Source organism: Balaenoptera borealis (genome assembly GCF_965194805.1).
Source record: "Balaenoptera borealis genome assembly, chromosome: X".
NCBI lineage: Eukaryota > Metazoa > Chordata > Mammalia > Artiodactyla > Balaenopteridae > Balaenoptera > Balaenoptera borealis.
The window spans coordinates 22,002,247-22,023,625 of NC_138881.1; the positions used below are offsets into that span (position 1 = coordinate 22,002,247).

The 21,379-nt window shown below is 39.4% G+C and overlaps 1 long non-coding RNA gene across 1 annotated transcript; it reads right to left on the reverse strand.

The window, feature by feature from the left end:
- Positions 1-2,670: 2,670 nt before the first annotated feature.
- Positions 2,671-6,321, reverse strand: LOC309620026. Its single transcript, XR_014239384.1, has 2 exons — positions 4,945-6,321; positions 2,671-4,892 (listed from the first exon to the last, which is right to left on the reverse strand). It is a non-coding gene; the product is annotated as an uncharacterized lncRNA (long non-coding RNA).
- Positions 6,322-21,379: the final 15,058 nt, after the last annotated feature.

The window sequence follows — 21,379 nt, forward strand, 5'->3', positions numbered from 1 at the left end:
TGAACTAGTTCTTGAAGGATGAGTCGGATTTAAACAGGTTCATCTGCTGCTGTGATTTCACAGAGGTATGCATTTTTTTCAGACAGGTACGTGAAATGTTAAAGAGGTAGAAATGACAGGGTGGTGAGGCAGATGAAGTTGTTAAAGTGATGCCAGGTTTGAGTGTGAACGATTCAGAAGGTGATGGGTCTACATGTGTTGAAGGCAGATGTTAAGTTTGGATTGGGCTTTGGACATTTCGGGGTTCTTGATTGTAAGAAACATAAACCAAGTCAGGCCCTCATAAGAAGAAGGAAATTTGCTGGAGGGATTGGGGTTTACAGAGTTGATAGGAGGTGTCAGTCCTTTTGGGCTGCTATTACAAAAATACCATAAAGTGGCTGACTTATAAACAACAAGCGTTTGTTTCTTACAGTTCTGGAGGCTCGGAAGTCCAACATCATGGCACTGGCAGATCTGATGTCTGGTGAGAGCCAGCTTCCTCCTAGACTATCATCTTCTCACTGTAACCTCACATAGCAGAAGGGGCAAGCTAACTCTCTGAAGCCTCTTTTATAAGGGCACCAAGAGCCCTCATGACCTGATCAACTCCAAAGTGGGCAGATTACAAAGCAGATGTTGGAACCATGGAGGAAGGTGGGTGAGTGTCTCTGCCACATGTGAAAGTGAAGCACAGATAATCCAGTATGTGTACCCTGCTTAACCCATTCTTATCTTCTTCCTCAAATGTTCTCTTTCTGTTTGTAGATATATTTTCATGGAATCAGTAACAGTCGAAGCAGCAGTCCTAGGAAGCATGAATATTTTTCTGATTTGGGCCAGTATTCTCTATGGTGGAAATTTAAATCTCTCCTAAGACTGACTCTAGGTAGCATATGAAAAAATTGAATATTGATATCCAGATCATAGAACATAGTCATTATATTATAACCAGACATCTCCTGTATCAGAAAAACTTGACATTGCTGTGCTCTTATTCTTACTGCCTGAGGCTGCCTTGTTTCCTAATTTTCTTAAGAGCTGGAGGTCTCTACACAGAATCCTATTTATCACAATAATGTAATGAATCGTGATCCTCAGACATATAAACACCTAAATGAATCAACCTGAAGATGCATTTAAAGATGTGTATTTTGTAAAATGTTTTTGAGTTTCTTTTTGCTTTTCATTTTCTCCTTTACTATCCTGAAGTAACATGTCAGAATACATCAGTAAACTGATTCTGCATTGTATTTGTGTGTTATTTTATAAAGTGAAGTTTATCTTGTTTGATTATATTTGGTAGTTATTATTTTTATTAAGGAGAGAAGTCATCTCTCACATATGTTAGTCTTTGGTTTGTCTAGATCTTTGCCAAGTGGTGTGAAGGGATATAATATACCGTCCTGGGAGGATCACAGTCTAGTTGAGGAGAAAGAATAGATGCCTGTAGCAGCCAGATTTAGTACCATAGGGCTTAGACGTTAATTATACACTGTCATATCTTTTCTAATCATTTTGTGGGTGTTGGAGGCAGTTAATGAACTGGAGAATCACTGAAGTATTTGTGGAGGTTTTGCTGTGGAGCTGTGATTTTAGACAACTTGGGGAAAAAGAGATGAAAATTCTAGGATAGAAGAACTAAATAGAAAACACACAGGGATAAATGTGTATGTTTGTGGAGGGAACAAATGAGGAAGTAATGGCAGGAGGGGTAGAAGGCAGAGGATTTGAGAGCCCGGATGGCATAAAGAGTTTAAACGCAAGTTCAGTGGGAAAGAAGATGAAGAGAAGAGAAAGTTGGATTCAGAGGAAGCATTTTGTTGTTCAGGATTTTAGGGAAACTGATTTGTGTAGAAGAACTGCACTTATAAGCTCGCATTTCTTTCATGGCTAACTAACAGATTTACCTCCTTTATAATACCTTTCAGATTAAGCTCTGCATTTTCCCTTTTTCTGAGTGGTGTTTATGTTTGAGTGTACATCGACTTAGCATCCAGTGATTTAATATATGTTCATTTTGTCTCCCCAAATAGATTTAATGATTGTGTCTTTTGTATTAAATATAGTAGACTTGTTGAAATTTGACTCAGAAAACTGATTTAGAGGTCACCTACTCCATTACCCTCTGTAGTGGCCACTGACCTCCATCCACAATGCCATCCCTCCCACAACTTATGCGTTCTTTCATTTCTAAAGGCTTTCTGTGACTTTCTTCAAAGGAATAGCCTTGGGCTACTGGAACCACTTTGCCCAGACACAGAGAACCGAAAGTACCTGGGAGTTTAGCCTTACCATACCTACCCCTGGCTCTGTCCCTGCATCAAGGAAGCTTGGCCAGTGACTGACAGGTGTGAATATGAAAGTCCACCCCCCTTGACTCAAGTAGAAACAGGGTGGAGGCTTTACTTGTGTGATCCAGAGCTCCCCTGATCGGACTCAGGCTGGGACCTCACCTGAGGTCATACCCTTGTTTGTTTTTTCCCTCTCTGTTCCCCGACCCCTGCCGCCACCATCTTTCCTGGGAGCACTTAATAAATCACTGGCACATGAATCCTCATCTTAACGTTCATTGGGAGTACTGACCTAAGGCATTATTTCACTATTGGGAAAATGAGGCCTAATGTTGTTAACCAGTGTGTCCAAAGTCATGCACAGCCTAATTTCGAACCCAAGTTTCTTGATGTCGTGTCTGTGCTCTTTTTTTTTTTTTAAACAATTCTCCACTTTTTTTGTTTGTTTATTTATTTATGGCTGTGTTGGGTCTTCGCTTCTGTGCGAGGGCTCTCTCCGGTCGTGGCAAGCGGGGGCCACTCCTCATCGCAGTGCGCGGGCCCCTCACCATCGCGGCCCCTCCCGTTGCGGAGCACAGGCTCCAGACGCGCAGGCCCAGCAATTGTGGCTCACGGGCCCAGCCGCCCCGCGGCACGCGGGATCCTCCCAGACCAGGGCCCGAACCCGTGTCCCCCGCACCGGCAGGCAGACTCCCAACCACTGCGCCACCAGGGAAGCCCGTGTCTGTGCTCTTTTAACTTCTCCTTTGTAGTTCTAGGTATACAACAGACATATAATAGTTGTCTATTGAATTGGTGAAAAATGATGAATGTACTGACTGTGTGCAAGGCATTTTATTGGTTACTAAAGGAGGCATGAATTTAAGATGTAATTCTTGCCTTCCAGAAGCTTAAAAAAGAGAGAAAGGATACGACTAATATTTATTAAGTGGAATAAGAAGGGCAGACAAATTGCTATTGGAATCCAGAAGAATACGGGACAGAGGGATCATGCATGATTAGAGCAGGCAAAGAGCGAGAGAGAGATGCAAAAACAGTGTGGCATCTGGATTAGGGCTGAGGAGGTTAGGTTTAAACAAGAGTTTATTTCAGAGTTTTTGACGTTTTTGTGTCCCAGTGTTTTGTGTCAATTTTGTGTCCTAATATTTTCACCCATCATTGGTAACATTTCCATATTATAATGAAATGGTGAAATGGACTTCGAAATCACTTTTTAATGAATTTCATTAATATATAGATACATTGAATATATTTAATAATATTCCTGTTATTGAATATTTAGATTTCCCAAAATTTATGATTATGGAATGACACTGCACTGAAGATCTTTACACATAAACATTTGCTTACATTTCTGAGAGTATTTGTCAAGGATAATTACTAAAAATATAATTACTGAGGAAACTTTTTTGAGCATTCCTGAGATATATTGCTAAATTGCTTTCCAGAAAAGATTTACTATGCCAGCACATCACTTCTCATGGTACATGGCTTGTTGCTTCTCCAGAAGCTCCAGTCATTTATTGATTTATTTATTAATTCACAAAATATTTACTGAGCACTAAGTGGGAGACCACATGCTAGGTGGCACATCATTTTTATGTAGAATTCCTTATTGGGTTTTCCTCCTTTACCTTTTTTCTCCCCACCCACAATATTCAAATTTTGGTTTTGCTCTTCTTTATTAGAACCATGAGCACATTGGTTTCTGAGGGAGAAAGAAGGCTGAGAATCTCAACATTCAGCACGTGAACTTGAACTCCTCTGTTGTCACTCCAGCGCCTGCCTTCAGTTGGCCTGCCGTCACTCAGTCCAGAGGCCTGCAGGTTTACCCTCGCCAGAGAACAAGTCTCTGATCTTTTGACAAAATAGGGGAGGACCAGTGGCCTGACTGTGCTGAGTAGGGGAGGGCATCTGGGAGTGTAACTGACTACTTTTTTCTAAACGTGGTTTTATTGTGATATAATTCACGCACTTAAAGTATTAAATTCAGGGTTTTTACTGAATTCACAGAGTTGTGCAACCATCACCGCAATACATCTTAGAACATTTTTAGAAAAGAAAATCTCGTACCCACCAGCAGTCACTCACCATTCTCCGTCACCCGCCCGGCCCTAGGTAACCACTAATCCATTTTCTGTCTCTGTGGATTTGCCTATTCTGGACATTTCATATAAATGGAATCATACAATATATGATCTTTTGTGACTGGTTTTGTTCATTTGGGATAATCTTTTCAAGGTTCATCCACGTTGTAGCATATATTGGAACTTCACTCCTTTCTGTGACCGAATAACATTCCGCTGTATGGATATAGCACATCTTGTTTTTTCATTCATCAGTTGATGGACATTTGGGTGGTTTCCACTTTGGAGGCTGTTAGGCATAATGCTGCTATCAACATTCATGTACAAGTTTTTGTGTGGATGTGTTTTCGTTTCACTTGGGAGTGGAATTGCTGGGTCACATGATAACTCCATGTTTGGTCATTTGAGGAATTGTCAGATTGTTTTGCAAAACGTCTGTACTATTTTACATTTACAGTGGATGAGGGTTCCAGTTTCTAACTATGCTTAAATAGACTTTCAAGTAGTGTTTAAGCCCTACCTTCCCTGTCACCTTTCCTGTCTCTGCCTGAGGCATCTGGGGTTCTGTGGTGTTTCAGTGTCACCTTTCCTGTCTCTGCCTGAGGCATCTGGGGTTCTGTGGTGTTTCAGTGTTTCTCACTGCTGGCTTGGCACGCAGGTATATTGGTTACTACTCATCTATTGGCTTTCCCCTCTCCAAAATTTGTGGTATTGTCTTTTCCCCATTCTCTCTTTTTTTTCTTGTATATGTACATTTTTTTCTTCTCTATCCATTTGCTCTCATTTCAGTGAGGTTTCAAGATGTATTAGAGGTAAGCGCATCTGTTCATCCTACCAGTTTAAACTGGAAATCCCTTCAATTTCTTCTTTCTTTTATTTATTTATCTTTTTAAAAGTAATTTTATTTTATTTTATTTTATTTTATTTATTTATTTATTTATTTATTTATTTATTTATTTATTTATTTATCGGCTGTGTTGGGTCTTCGTTGCTGCGCGCAGGCTTTCTCTAGTTGCAGTGAGCAGGGGCTACTGTTCGTTACGGTGTGCAGGCTTCTCATTGCAGTGGCTTCTCTTGTTGTGGAGCACGGGCTCTAGGTGCGCAGCCTTCAGTAGTTGCAGCACACGGGCTCAGTAGTTGCAGCGCATGGGCTCCGTAGTTGTGGCTCATGGGCTCTAGAGCACAGGCTCAGTAGTTATGGCGCATGGGCTTAGTTGTTCCGCAGCATGTGGAATCTTCCCAGACCAGGGATCGAACCCGTGTCTGCTGCATTAGCAGGTGGATTCTTAACCACTGCACCACCAGGGAAGTCCCTCTTCTTTCTTTTAAATTCATATAAATTTTAATACATCTGATTAAAAACAACATTTAGAATATAATCCCATTTTATGAGGTGGTCTTATCATTCTATCTTTTCCTGTTTGTTTCCCTCTTTTTCTTTCTTTCTCTAATCTATGTATATACCTACCCATTTCTTCATTCTATTTCTACAGGTATAGAGAGGAGTGTGGCATATTGTTCACCTAATATTAACACTGTTTGTTTCTGTTTGATGTGATTTGGGGTAATTCTTTGCTTTCTAACACTTTTCTGTGTTGCTTAGTTTTAAAAGAAATAATGATAGTGAGGTGGATGGACCTGGAGTCTGTCATACAGAGTGAAGTAAGTCAGAAAGAGAAAAATAAATACTGTATGCTAACACATATATATGGAATCTAAAAAAAAAAAAAAAAGGTTCTGAAGAACCTAGGGGCAGGACAGGAATAAAGATGCAGATGTAGAGAATGGACTTGAGGACATGGGGAGGGGGAAGGGTAAGCTGGGATGAAGTGAGAGAGTGACATGGACTTATATATGCTACCAAATGTAAAATAGATAGCTAGTGGGAAGCAGCCGCATAGCACAGGGAGATCAGCTCGGTGCTTTGTGACCACCTAGAGGGGTGGGATAGGGAGGGTGGGAGGGAGATGCAAGAGGGAGGAGATACGGGGATATATGTATATGTATAGGTGATTCACTTTGTTGTAAAGCAGAAACTAACACACCATTGTAAAGCAATTATACTCCAATAAAGATGTTAAAAATAAAAAAAAACAAATAATGAGCATGGATAAATTTTATTAAAGTGATAAAATCATTATCCCCCAAAACTCCCCAAATTTGATGTCATGGAAGTTAAGGGAATATGATGCCTCGAAGAGAGCATAAATAACAACATCAAATAGAGTAGAGGAGTTGAAGAGGATGAATACTGAAAAAGGATTATTATTCCTCCAGTTGTAGGCTCTGCATTTATGTTTTCAAGTGGCAACTTTAATCTTGATCTCAGAGGGAATCAAATATATACTACACATGTACCATGTGATGGTTAAAACGTAATAAATAACAAGATATTTGTAGGAGTGTCTAGAGACTCATGTGCAAGTGTCTCTGAAGTTAATGAAAACTGTATTTATAAAAATAAAGCTATAATTTGGCCTGTTTTATCAGAAGAGCATAAAAATAACATAGGAAAATTTTTTCAAGTAAATATTATTTATTTCGTTTATCATACACTTTGTGTGACAGATGCCAATATGAACACGCATGTCTTGAAGATACCATATCAATAGATACATGTTTTTGGGGAGGAAAAATCCAACATCACCTACTCAGGAGACTTTCTGTCTCAAGTGCAGGGTGAAATGAAGCTCAGTAGAAGAAGGAAACAAATGAGAACAGACACATTTTGTTCAGCATGAACTTCGCCTCTCAGATTGGGCTCGTGTAGGATCACACCTCCCAGTTTTGTTTTTTGTTTTTTGTTTTTAATTTATTTTGGGCTGTGTTGGGTCTTCATTGCTGTGCACAGGTTTCTCATTGCGGTTGCTTCTCTTGTTGCGGAGCACGGGCTCTAGGCTCGCAGGCTCAGTAGTTGTGACTTGCAGGCTCTAGAGCGCAGGCTCAGTAGTTGTGGCGCAAGGGCTTAGTTGCTCCGTGGCATGTGGGATCTTCCCGGACCAGGGCTCAAACCCGTGTCCCCTGCATTGGCAGGCGGATTCCCAACCACTGCGCCACCAGGGAAGCCCACACCTCCCAGTTCTGAGTCATGGGCTTAGGAAAGCAAAATAACTTTGTCACGTCCAAGCTGAAAGTCAAAGGTACAAATTCATTGCCATGTGCATAGTCCTGAAATAGTCCTGAAAATCCAAATCCCAATGCTGCTCACCCTGAGTGAGAGTAGACCAACTCCTCCCCTCTTTATTTCCTTCTGTTTTTCTTTATTTGCTTCTATTTGTGGGTTTCGTCACCACCTTTTCCTCAAATTCTAATTCCATTTATTTTCTACACATCAGTGAAGTTGTCATCTACAGTAGTGCAGAAAGGGTGGTCCAGGAACCACCAGCATCAGTTTCACTTGGGATCTTTTAGAAATGCATATTGTTGGGCCCCACCCCTACTAAATCAGAATCTCTGGGGTGAGGCCCAGGAATATGCATGTTTATTCTCCAGGTGAGAAGCAGCAGTCTACAAGATACCATTTGGGATAGCTGCTGAAAATCTCTTTCTGAAGAGGTGTTGGGAGACAATTCTCCATAGGTCTCTTATTTTTGCATATCTCGTGAGCAGAGGCACTGACTGGCTTTTGTTCTGGACTCTTTTTCCTAGGATATTTGTATGGTAAATAGCCTTGGAAGATAGAGCTCACAACCCTCTGGAGAAGAAGGCAGATTTACTTACTGTCTAGTATGATAAAAAGAGTTTCTCCTAATGAGGCAAAGGGTAGGCATGCTGACTGCCCATTATAAAAGATTCAGGTTCCCTAAGCTTGGGGTTCCTTAGCTGTGACTCACACCCACTGCAGGAGAACATCCACTGGGGATCCTCTGTGTCACCCAATGGGACACTTGGAGTAAGGAGAATTGACACAAACATGATATTCATGCTGCTGGCTGTGCTGTGAGTAATAGTGTCCTTTGTCTCTGATCCAGGAATCTCTTGTCCTCTTCCAGCATCTATGAAACTGTCGCAGATTAATTTGTCAGCTTGCAAGTAGGGTAAAATCTCAGACCTTTTCCAATTCCTGATAAATGGTTCTTCACTAATGTAACTTGGTACAAGCCATTTTTTGTTTTCAAAATCCATTGCTTTAGGTTAAGATATTGAATCTCTAGACATTCCCTACTCAAATATAAGATTATCTGGGAAGCATGACATTAGCTCTCACTCTCAATTCATTTTATCAGATGAACTAGCAGGTCTTGAGAAAATAAAAGGTGGTTTTAAAGAGTCAAGAAGTGGACATATCTTGAAAAGAGATACAGTGGAGTTGGCTGGCCTCAGAGGGATGCCCTATAGTGAGAAAGGCCCAGAAGATACACTTCTGTGCTCTGATATTTTGCCTGGAATCTGTTCTGCCAGCATCCATCTCAGCTGGACACAATGCACACTGATTTCCTATAATTCCCTTCCTCATTCACAGTGAATCAAGGGCATCTGCTGGCAATGCTGTGGATTCTGTTGTTTGCAAACAGCAAGCAAACATCATCCATTGTCTGGGCTTTTTGGAATGGAAGTTGTTATAACATGGGCAGTAAGAAGGTTTACCATGCAGTGAGAGAAGTAGAAGGGAAAAAGAGCTAATAAAACAGAGAAAAGGACAATAGGGAGATTTCTGTGATTACCCATTTGTGCTGAAGCAAATTTGGCCCACATTCACTCTTGGGAATTCTTTCACTTTGTTTGATAAGTCCCCATGTGAAGTGACACACAGGTGATACAGAAATACTTCTTTTAAAGCATAAATCAGGTACTTACATTTGGAAGCACAATCCCAAAGACCTGGAGTGGAGTTTCTGGTTCAGTACACATTCCAATTAACTGAGGACTTACAATTAAATATGGAGACCAGAATTTTTGCCTCCCAAATTGGGATATATGGTCTGAAAAATACATGTTTACTTATACAATAGAAAATGTGAAATTGAGAACGTCCTGGAAAAGCCAGAATGCTCACCATATGGTTAAATCATACACGTTTTAACAATGCTAAAAGTATTAGATGATAAAATACATTTAGTCCTAACATACAGAACACAGTTTATCTGTTGATTCAGTAACCTCAAGGTCACTTAAAGACCAATTAAAGTTTTTGACTCTTAAGCTATTTTAGTTTATATCTATTTTGGATAAATGGCGCTTCAGTGGATACAGTTTTGGTTTTGTTTTGTTTTGTTTTTTGGTTCTTTAGTCTAACTGTGGTTGTATTTCTATCTGAATGTTTCTCTGAGAAACGATGAAGATTTTCATTGGAAAGCTTTGTACCATGTCTAACAGCTTAATTGTAAATTACTTTCATTTTTAAAAAATTAATTTATTTTATTTTTATTTATTTTTGGCTGCGTTGGGTCTTTGTTGCTGCACATGGGCTTTCTCTAGTTGCGGTGAGCGGGGGCTACTCTTCGTTGTGGTGCACGGGCTTCTCATTGCAGTGGCTTCTCTTGTTGCGGTGCACAGGCTGTAGGCGCACGGGCTCAGTAGTTGTGGCACGCAGGCTCAGTAGTTGTAGCGCACGGGCTTAGTTTCTCCGCGGCATGTGAGATCTTCCCGGACTAGGGCTCGAACCTGTGCCCCCTGCATTGGCAGGCGGATTCTTAACCACTGCGCCACCAGGGAAGCCCGTAAATTACTTTCTGGTTTGGAATCTGTTTCATGTGGATTTCCAAAGTAACCTATATAATAATAATAGTAATTGTGAAAATAATCCAGGACTGTCAGTGAAAAACAGAGAAGAAACTATCCTGTCTACATATTCTCTCTCCATTTTGTCCACCTGCTGTCCTGCCCTACAGTAGTTACTCTCACCAAACTTGGGCCTTTTGGGAAAAGGAGTTCTCAAGTAGCAAAGTCCCTTATTTAATTGCCCTGGTGGTAATAAATATGGAAAACTTTAACAGAATCTTTCTGACTGAATTCATTGGGTCCACAAAGGACACTAATGAAACCATGATAGCACAGGCAAAAGCTCCAGAAATGTCTAAAGTTCTGTTTTGTTTTGTCTTTTTGGCCACGCCATGCAGCTTGTGGAATCTTAGTTCCCCAACCAGGGATCGAACCCGGGCCCTTGACAGTGAAAGCCCAGAGTCCTAACCACTGGACCGCCAGAGAATTCCCAGTGTCTAAAGTTTGAAACCAACACCTTATGTTGTATTTAAAGTTCACAGATTTCTAAGATTGGTAATCTAAACTTTAGAGGACTATGGTATTTCAGAATAATGCTTGTAATATTTATGTCTGTATACCATGTCAGTATAGTTATTCATTCGTTTAGTCAACAAATACTTCTTGGATTCCTCCTATGTGCAACACTTTATCAACATTAGGAACAAAAAGATTAATGAGTTAAAAATTCCTGCTCTTGAGTAGCTCAAAAATTTGGCAGGAAAACAATGATCTAAACAGATCATTACTGTACACTATGCTAAATGCTACAATACAAATAGGGACAAAGGTCTGTGAAACCAAAGTGAGGGCGAATAATTCAGCCTGGGAGTAGGACTCCAAAAAGGGAGCAGTGTTCAGGATCATCCTAGGAAGTATAAATTACTCCTTTCTGTAGCAGCAGGGGTAGAAGTAGATAAGATTATCAAGAGTAGCTGTTAGTCACAAGGTACTTACTAAGTGCCAGGCAAAACACTACACATTTGGCATGAGCTACCTTCATATAATATACCCACCAACCAAAATGACAGATACTGTTATTACCATTTTACAGGGGAACAGACTGAAACTTTAAGAAGTGAAGTAACCTGACCAAGATCACACAGGTAGGAAAGAGTAAATTTCTGATGAATGAGTGAATGAAATCATATAACATTCATAAATCTGGAATTGAAGTATCTCACCATCAAATTATAATATCGTAAGAGAGATCATGTGAGTGGGATAACATTGTCTAAACAATTTTCATGGCATAAGCAATTTCACCTTTTCTTGGGAAGGAATCAGAAGCTCTTCATCCTCCCTTGGGAAAGGTAGCACTTAGCATTGCAAAACATTCACGTCCACCAATTATACGAACAACTCCTCACAGGGCCCTAACCTCCTGAGTGAGATGGAGACACCTTCACTCACCTACAATCAAATCGAAATGGATTTTGTTTGTTCTTTTGTGCCAGAATACCATTTTTTTTTTTTTACTTTTAAAAACAGGGTCTTGAATATAAATAACCTCTCTTCTCTGCACTAGGTTTGTCATATGAACATTATAAGATGGCCAATTCATATTTCCTTATTTGTAAATTTCTTTCCTGGTAGCCTACATTTTTCCAACCAATATTTCACCAAATGTTTGGTTACCTCCTTTCTACCTCCTTCAGTAAATATCTGTTGGACTCTTAGACTCAGTCGCATCTATTATAATATTTCTTTTAATCCTCAAAATTAACTTTCTGAGGTATTATTATTATTATTATTATTATTATTATTATTTTGACCTCACTGTGCAGGTTGTGGGATCTTAGTTCCCCAGCCAGGGATTGAACCCGGGCCCTCAGCAGTGAAAGCACAGAGTCCTAACCACTGGACCACTAGGGAATTCCCACTTTCTGAGGTATTGTTAAGCTTATTTACAGATGGAGAGACCTGGCCTTGGACAATTTGGTGTATGGCTCAAGGTCACACTTGTCCAAGGTCATAGAGTTAACAGAGCCAAGTTAAGAATTCAAATATTTTGACACCATGGCCCCTGTTTGTTCCACAAGACCAGAGGGTCTCCCTATAAATGGAATGAGACTATCCCTCCATGACTTGGCCGAGATAAAATATTAAACAATTCAAGGTAGTCAATACCTGATTGTATCAGAAGGATTGGCCTAGCAAATAAGTGTTACAGGGGTGAAGTCAATGTAGGCTCTGGTAATCAGAGACTGGGTTTGGCTGGGTGGGTGGAACAAGAGCAAAAGGGTAGCTTGCTTGACTGGAAGGAAAGCATTAGCAAGTATGTTGAGTTGCGGCTAAGCATGTGCTCTGTGGATAAATAAAAAGTCTTCCTGGTATAAATAATTTGAATTATTTCATGGATAAATTTTTCAGTGCTAGTACCATTGCCTTGAATACTTTATGGATTAAGATGGTATGAAAATAAACAAAGCAAGTCTGGAAGAGAACCTGGAGATATGTTTTAAACCATGTTAATGTGCAGAAAACCAGAATGGTGGCTACTTAATTTGATAGGCAGTTGACCGTGTACCTATAAAAACACAGGGTTATAGACTTAAGGCAGGTTAAACAAGGTGTATTTGATGGCAGGTATACAGCAGAAAAATATGATCTTTGTTTTTAATTTTATCTCGGTGAATACAAGCATATTACATATTCCACTTGCAATCATTTTTCTCAGCGGTTCATCCATTGACATGCACACACACGCATGTGAGCAGATGTTTTCTAGTACCTTTGGCAGAAGAATTTAGTGCCTTGTACACATCACACCTGCCATGTCATGCTTATTGATTGAACGATTCAGCTTGCTGAAAGGTACTGGGTGAGATATTAATTTTAAAATGAAAGCCTTCACATCTGCTAATGCCTGTCAGTCTCTGGAGTGAATGTGCCATTCGAGCCAACGGAAGTGGGCAGAAGCAGCCTTCATGGGTCGGGCTGACAAGTTATTTTGAGTCTGCTGAATTACCTTTATTGTTGCCCGGCACTTATAGGCAGACCTCTCCTTCCATTAAAGTCCAGCGCTCACAGTACTTCTGAAAATAGCTCTAGTGGTTTGGAACTCATATTCCTGGGTTTTTGCATAAATGAAGTATTTGTGGTAGTTGAACGATAAATGGTGAGATAATGGTGTTTTACAGGCAGTGAAATGACAAGGTCAGTTTTAATTAAGCTGAGATCGACCTCAGTCTGTATTGCACACTTCTGATTAGGTTATTTCAAATTAACATAAGTTTTTGGAGACTTCGCTGAAGTCAGTGGTGTTAAACACCAGCTGTGCTGGCAGAGAAGCGTGGGATATGAGAAGGAGATAGCATTCACATTGAAATTAGCACTTGGCACAATATAATTCTCTGATTGCAAACTATGTGGAGTTGCCTGTGCTAATTGGTTGATTTTATTTGAAGCAGATGTTGTTAGCTTTCCCACTAATGATCTGGAGAGAAATTCTTTTGAAAGACATGCCATGTTAGGATCTCTGCAGTATAATAAGCTAATTACAACTTTAAGTACTTGCAGTAATTAGCACAATGTGTATAAAGTGTTCCTGATCTTTTCACCCTGCCGCATTATTGTCAGGGCAGCTTGAAAAACAAAAAGGAACGCTAGCTGGATTGAGTCTCCCTGGTCTAGCCTCTTCGTTTCCCAGACTTCTGCACTAAAGAGATAATGAACTCGACTTAAATCCTTCTCTTTCAGACATGTCAAAAAGGTTTAGTGCCAACCCCCAACCCACCCAAAAAACGGAGAGTGGAATTTGTCAAACTAAAACGTTACCTTGCACACGTATGCCTTTATGGCTTGTGAGGTCTTCATCACATTAGCAAACCGAGGTATTCGAGGACACCATTAGCGTATTTATCGCATGTTCATTTATTTTATTGTTTATCAATTTGGTCCGGGGATCAAACCTATATTTTATTTGAGAACATTTCCCCATCACGCTTCCAAACCACAACTCAAACTTCTCTGTATAGAACACTTTATGTGTCTGATATTTCTGTAAGCCTAAAATCTAGTCTTTCTGTATTTTGAACAACTAAGTTATTACATATATATTTTTTCCTTATAGTAATTATCAGAGGGAAGACGTAATAGGAGTAGATGTGGGGAGTGTGACATAAATGGAAAAAGATGAATTGGGAGAAAAAGAATTGGTAGAGACAAATTCTTAATAACATACCAAGCAGAAGTCCAGAATTAACTGCTATTAATATGAGTGAACCTGACATTTGAGACTGGTGACTAAAATTCTTGTATCTCTAAGAAGATGCTAAGTTGATCAGTAGAAAATAATTTATAGTAAAACATCACTATTTAAGTAGTTCTTTGTGGCCTTTTAAAGAAAGTTTCCGAGTTTGCATTTTTAAGATCTATTATTTGAGATAGATGCTTAAGAGTAAAAATGCAGCCATTCGTAATGGAGCCTTCTGCCAGAACAGGTGAACCTATCTAAGTTTTTATATTTTCTCATGGCTCCTTTGGTTTAAGATACTTCTGAGGGGAGGCAGAGACTGAAGAAATTCTCCTTTTAAAGTACCTTTGAAGAAGTTGGCTGGCTCCCTTGGCTCTAATTTCTGGAAAGTAGGCAACCTGATCTCATATGCTGAACTTGACTAACTTGACTGCAGAAATAAGGTAGAAAATTCCCTTATTCTTACCTCTACTGCTGTTGTCTCTTCGGTTCTGGAATTGAGAGCTGGGGTTTCTGTGGTTGCTGGATTTATATCTACCTCCAGTAATGTAATATTTCACAAGGTAAATAGCCAGGCTCCTGATAACTTCAATGGATTAAAAGAGAGGAGGAGTCAAACAAAAATACCAGTTATTTGAGAAAAGCAAAGATAGAGAGGCTGATGGAGATTCACCCTCTCAAATTATTAAAAGAAAGGAAGGGTTGTAGGTTTAAGGGGATTCCAGTACTTTAACCATTCTTCATAAATACAAATAAACATTTATGGTTATGAAAGTTTATTGATATAAGTAATGAAAAACAGTGAAGGGACTTCCCTGGTGGCGCAGTGGTTAAGAATCTTCCTGCCAATGCAGGGGACACGGGTTCGAGCCCTGGTCCGGGAAGATCCCACATGCCGCGGAGCAACGAGGCCCGTGAGCCACAACTACTGAGCCTGCGCATCTGGAGCCTGTGCTCCGCAACAAGAGAAGCCACTGCAATGAGAAGCCCGCGCACCACAACAAAGAGTAGCCCCCGCCCGCCACAACTAGAGAAAACCCGCATGCAGCAAGGAAGACCCAAAGCAGCCAAAAAAATAATTAAAAATAAATAAATAAATAATCCAAAAAAACCCCAAAACCATGAAGACTTTGTGGTTTTCCTGAGTTTACAGAGCTTCAAGTCCTCAGTGGAGCCCATAAGAAATAATTATGCTCAAGCAAAACATACAAGGACAGAGTTTAGACCTAGTGCTGACATTTTACACCTGTCACCGTGTCTGGCGTGTCTTAGGTGCATAATAAATGGTAAACGGATGACTGCTTTTTTAGTGAAAAGTTAACGACTCATTCTCTGTCACTGCCATGAGGTTTGGTGAGTTTCCACATTCCTGGAAGTATTGTCATGAATCGGAACTGCTTGAAATGACGTATACAATTACTTGTCTAATTGGACTTGATATCCTTAACGAGTGCTTTAGTGCAAAAAGTTAAAGGCACATCCCGGTGTTGGGAGTTTTGGCATCTAGCATCCTTACTGATAAAATTTAAAAGTCTTATTTGGCTGTGGAATGGATCAACCCACTTAGAAATGGAGCATCTGCCAGAGTAACAAAAAGTTGTTTGACAATAAACCAATGGATTTACATTTTTTGTCAGTAGGGATCTTTTATTCTTATCTTGTTTTTATTTACTTAAACCCAAAGCTGCTATTACTTACTCCTAATATAATACCATGGTCATAGGAATATAAACTGGGTTCCTAACAATATATATATTTGCTCTCACTATAAATAATCTTCATTTTCATAAGTTCGAGAAAACTAGACGTTGTCAAACTGTTGCTAGATGCTTGAAATATAATAATATATATGAATGTTATATATTTTTATTATATATTATGTAGATATAGATGTGTGTATAACATTACATATATAATATTACATATTATACTATAAATTATCTGTTATATAAGTTTAAAACTCTATCTATGTATCTGTCTACCTATCTAATCAATCTTTCATCTTTCAAAAGAGGCCACCATTGGAAAGACCATAACCAGGCCAAATGATTAACTTTATAATTTTATTATGTTCTAATAACACTTATTTGGAGAGAGTTAATGGCTAAGCCATGACATTTTTTCATACACTTTTTCATGAGAAGAAAATAGTCTGACCTACAGAAGGGCAAACTGACTTTTTTAAACCTTTCAGCTTTCTAAGACTGAGGGGTTTTCCTAAAAAGAAGGTCCCCAACTTTCAGGGAATCAGCAGTGAGGCATGACCTTTTCTAATTCATCTGCTCACTGCTAGCCCTCTGTGTTCCACCGTGGCACTCCACTGTCCTGTCAGGGTCTAATGAAGCATGTGACGCCAAAAACAGTTATTCCTGAGATGCCAGCAGAAGTGGTCATTTCTTTTACTTCCAAATGTGCCAAGTGGGGACAAGAAATCCTTACTTGATTGTTGGGAAAAAAATTAAAAGCTAACTCCAGATTTTAACATGAAAGAATTGAGGTTGTTTGATCTTTAGAGGATATAGCAATTACATACGAAAATCTCTTTCATGTAAGGTTTTTTTAAAAAGTCAACTGCATGCCTTCATCTTTTGTGTCATAGATTACAGGGATAGAACTAAATAATATCATTTTTAAGACCAGAATTTTTTCCCCATTTCCCAATACATTTTTCTCTCCTTGCCATAAAAAGCTTGAAAAACAAACTCCCTGAGGCACCAGAAGCAGGAGTAAGCGGGGTGGTTTGGCTGCAGATCAGAGCAGCACAATGGGTTTCTGCTTCCTTTCTGTTCATCGCTCCCCCCTTCCCTCCAAAACACACACAAAGCTCTGCATGACTTTCTGGTTTCAGGCTCCAGTTTTGCAATTTTTTCCATCATGTGTTGGGAAGAAATTGAAATGTAAAATTATATCCCCTGAAACAATCTTATTGTTTGGGGGGCATAGGAAGGAGAGTTACAGAGATGAGTTTTTTTTCTTCTTCTTAAAAAAAAAAAAAAGCTACTATGAGCCACAATACCCATCCCTTGCTGCTCTATGAACCTCTCAGGTGTTTTTTTTTTATAACTCTTATTTAATTTTGCAAAAAAGTAGCTTAACCACTGAGAAAATTGTGCAGAGGAAAGAAAATTTCCTGATGAGGGATTATGCTCAGCAGAGATGCAATAATATACTGTTGTCACTTGTTTCTATCTGCTATTTTCTTTCCTCTGGGCATACCCCATTTCACACACACATCCTTTAAGTCATTGAGCTGAGAGTTTGGTAGACCCAGAAGTGGAAAAGGATGATTTCAGCTCTAGTCATAGCAGGTAATGGAGTTGGCAAAGAAGGTTTCAATATTGCTTCAAGGAAGTTGAAAATGACTAATGCAATGACTAACAGTAACATCTAAAACAAAAGTATAATTCTGCACTACAGTAAGAATGAGTGACCTTCTTGGCTTGGAAGAGGGAGGCGAGAGGGTGGAGGAATCTTTGGGAGGAAGATTTCAGAACAAATAGACCTATAATGTTGGTATTTAAATGCAATTTACTCATTCGCTTCAGCAGATAAAGTCTTAATATGCATGTCACCTGTGGGCAGAGCCTGAAGAATTATAAGCATTAATTTGTTTTAAATAATTTGAAAAAGAACAGTTTTATTAAATACTACAGTCATCTAAGTAAAAATTTAAAATAAATCTCTTTATCTTTCAGGAAATTTCTGCCTACAGGTCTTTTTTAATGGTTAGATTTTAAAATTATAAATAATGTGTGCTTAAAAAAATCACGCTGCAATGGTTGCCTCAAAATCAACTACACTTCCTGAAATGCTGAAACCAAGAAAACTATGGTCTTTAAGTCCGGGTATGCTCCCTACTTGCCCAGACCCACCCAAGTGCCTGCACCATGACATGGGTTTGCAAATCAGGCATCAGATGAGCTAGGTGAGTATGTGAAATAAACCCCTGATGAGCTCACATCTTTCCGTGGTTCTCTCTAGTGTTTCAGTGAGGTGAAATAGGCTTCTTATGTTTTGGATTCATCCCTGTTTTGCTTTGTTTCCCTGGAAACTTACTTCTGTGAAATGGTGTCGCCTCTGGTATGATCAGACTTAACACTTAAGGACTACTAGTTTAGTGCAGGGATTCTTATTGGAGATTCAGGGGTGAGAATCCCTAATAATGGATGAAAATTGTGTATATTATGTGCATTTTATGGGAATAAGGCCTGTAACTTTTATCTCAAGATTTGTGAATTACGAAGCCTAGTATTTGATTCTGATAATAACTCTGAGGCAAAGATAAATGATCAGTACTACTTTATACCTGACTTCACTGAGGCTCATGGAAGTTTCATCACAAGTTTGAAATCCAGTAATCTTTCCCTGTAGCCTTTCAAGGCTATTACTTTCATTGGCTTTAAAACAAGATGGTCATAATATATGTACATACTCCCCTCTCCAGGAAGTGGAGATTAATCTCTCACTCCACCCAAGTTTGGTCTAGACTTAGTGACTTGATCTTAAAGAATAGATTAGAGAAAGGGACAAATAGTAACTTTACAGTGCAGAAACCTGGCTAATACTACATTAACCAAGTGAGGAAAGTTAATATCACCAGTGATGTCAAGGCCCTTCCTAATATGACATGACTGGAGAAGGGCACTTCACTTCTGTGATATTCTTCCGCAAACCACTAACCGCAGTCTAATCATGAGAGAAACATCAGAAAAATCCAGATTAGAGGACTCTTTACAGGATACCAGGTCAGTACTCCCTAAGGCTGTCAAGGTCACGAAAAAGAAAGACTGAGAAATTGTCACAGGGCAGAAGAAACAGGGGAGACATGACAACTAAATGCAGTGTGGTATCCTGGATTGGATCCTGGAACAGAAAGAGAACATTGATGGAAAACTGGCGAAATTAAAGTCTAGAGTTTAGTTCATAGCAATGTACCAATGCAATGTTGGTTTCTGGGTTTTGATAAATATATCATGGAGATGTAAGATGTTAGCAGAGGGGTAAATTGGGTGAGGGATATAAGAGAACTCTATTATCTGTATTATCTAAAATTATTCCAAAATAAAAAGTTAATTTAAAAAATTGCTTGACTCTAAAAAGATGACCACAAACTCAACTCATATTTTTTTCCTGGATTAACCAGAATAAATGTCACCTTCCCTGGAAATCCTTCTATATGACCTTACATACTAATCTACTAACAGAATTTATGGTACCCTCCTGGGAGTTATGAGAGGCATTATTGCCTAGTGGTTATGAGTTTGGACTCCTGGGGTCAGGCTGCTGGGGTCTGAAGCCAGCTCTACCACTTATCAGCTGTGTGACTTCCAGCACATGACTTGATCTTTCCCTGGATTAACCTACCTCATAGGGCTGTTGTGGGCATGTAATTTAAAGTTACACATTTGAAGTCCTTAGAATAGAGCCTGGTACATAGTTAGTACTCAATAAGTGGTAGTGGTGATGATGATGATGGTGATGATAATGATGATAGCTCCAAAGCATTGTTTTTATAACACTGTCTCACAGTATCTAATTGCTTACCCCTTTTTCTTTTAGATGGTGAGATCCTTGAGGACAGAAGCCATGTTTTATTTATCTTTGTATCCTTCTGCCTGATAAATAGTAAGTACTCAATAATTGTTGATTGAATTACACTTCATTTCTTGGATCCTCACTTGCCATATCTGGGATTTGGGTGTGACCCTTCTGTCACTACTGCCGAATTCCAGGCTTACGTGGGAGATAACTACCAATTAATTAACACTCCTTAGGGCTTTTTTAGGTTCGGTGAGGGATGCAAAGACATATATCTGAGGTCTCTACCCCTCAGAAACTTACCAGCATATATGCTCCAATATCTATATTTTAATTTATCTGAAAATGATAAAACTCTAGATTAAACAGTACTGAGGACAAGTGCTTAAATTCTAAGAAAATAGATTATAGCAAAACGGGATAATGTAAGAGAATACAGGATAATATATTTTTTTTAATTTTTAAATTTATTTATTTTTGGCTGTGTTGGGTCTTCGTTGCTGCGCGTGGGCTTTCTCTAGTTGCGGAGAGCGGGGGCTACTCTTCCTTGCGGTGCGTGGGTTTCTCATTGCGGTGGCTTCTCTTGTTGCGGAGCACAGGCTCCAGACACGCAGGCTCAGTAGTTGTGGCGCACAGGCTTAGTTGCTCCGCGGCATGTGGGATCTTCCCAGACCAGGGCTCGAACCCGTGTCCCCTGCATTGGCAGGCGGATTCTTAACCACTGTGCCACCAGGGAAGCCCAGAATAATCTACTTTTGTGGAACATTCAACATGCCTCCCTCCCCTGTAGAGCATGAGAGAAAATGAGCTAAAATTTAAAAAGAGAAAACCAAAATTTGTTAGACATTCTAGAAGTACAGAGTTCTTGTTTGAGATTTATTGTGGTGTTATTCCATTATTGAGAGGGAACTTAAGTAATTTAAAACTTTTACTAACTTGTACAAGGACTTATTTTTTTTTAAGACAAACTGTTCAGATATGAGTTGTAGTGGTATTGATGACAATGAATGGACTGAGCTTGGTTAAAAAATGAATTTGTTACTATAAAATGTACTTGAAAAGTAGCAACAAAAAAGTGGGGGGAGGATGAATTTCTTTGGGACTTTTGTTCTCTTTACCAGTGCCAAGTTGGCATCCTTTGGTTTCCGCTTAACCGGTATCCATAGGGAAAACTTTTAAATCGGTATATATTAATTAACTTTAACAAATCTTTTTCCACATTCTTCTCTCAGTAGCCAGAGGGTGCATTGTGCATAGGGAGGGTGTTCAAAATGACTGAAGCTACCTGGCCAGAGGACTCTGCCATATGTTTGAAAACTTAACCTTGCCCTTGTTTTCATTCCAGGACAACCAAAAGCCAAGCTCACATCCTGGCCATATATTTGGAAGTCCAGATCCTACCCACATAATTTAGGACCTGAATTATAATGTTACATCTTACAGTCCTTAGATAAAAGGGATGTAAATGTAACTCTTATAAGCACTGTTCCCATTCCATCCAAGGCCATGAATTACCATATGGTCTGGAAGAGATCATCTTAATTTTGGGGACCAAGCTACTGGGCTGTAGTTGATATGGCTAA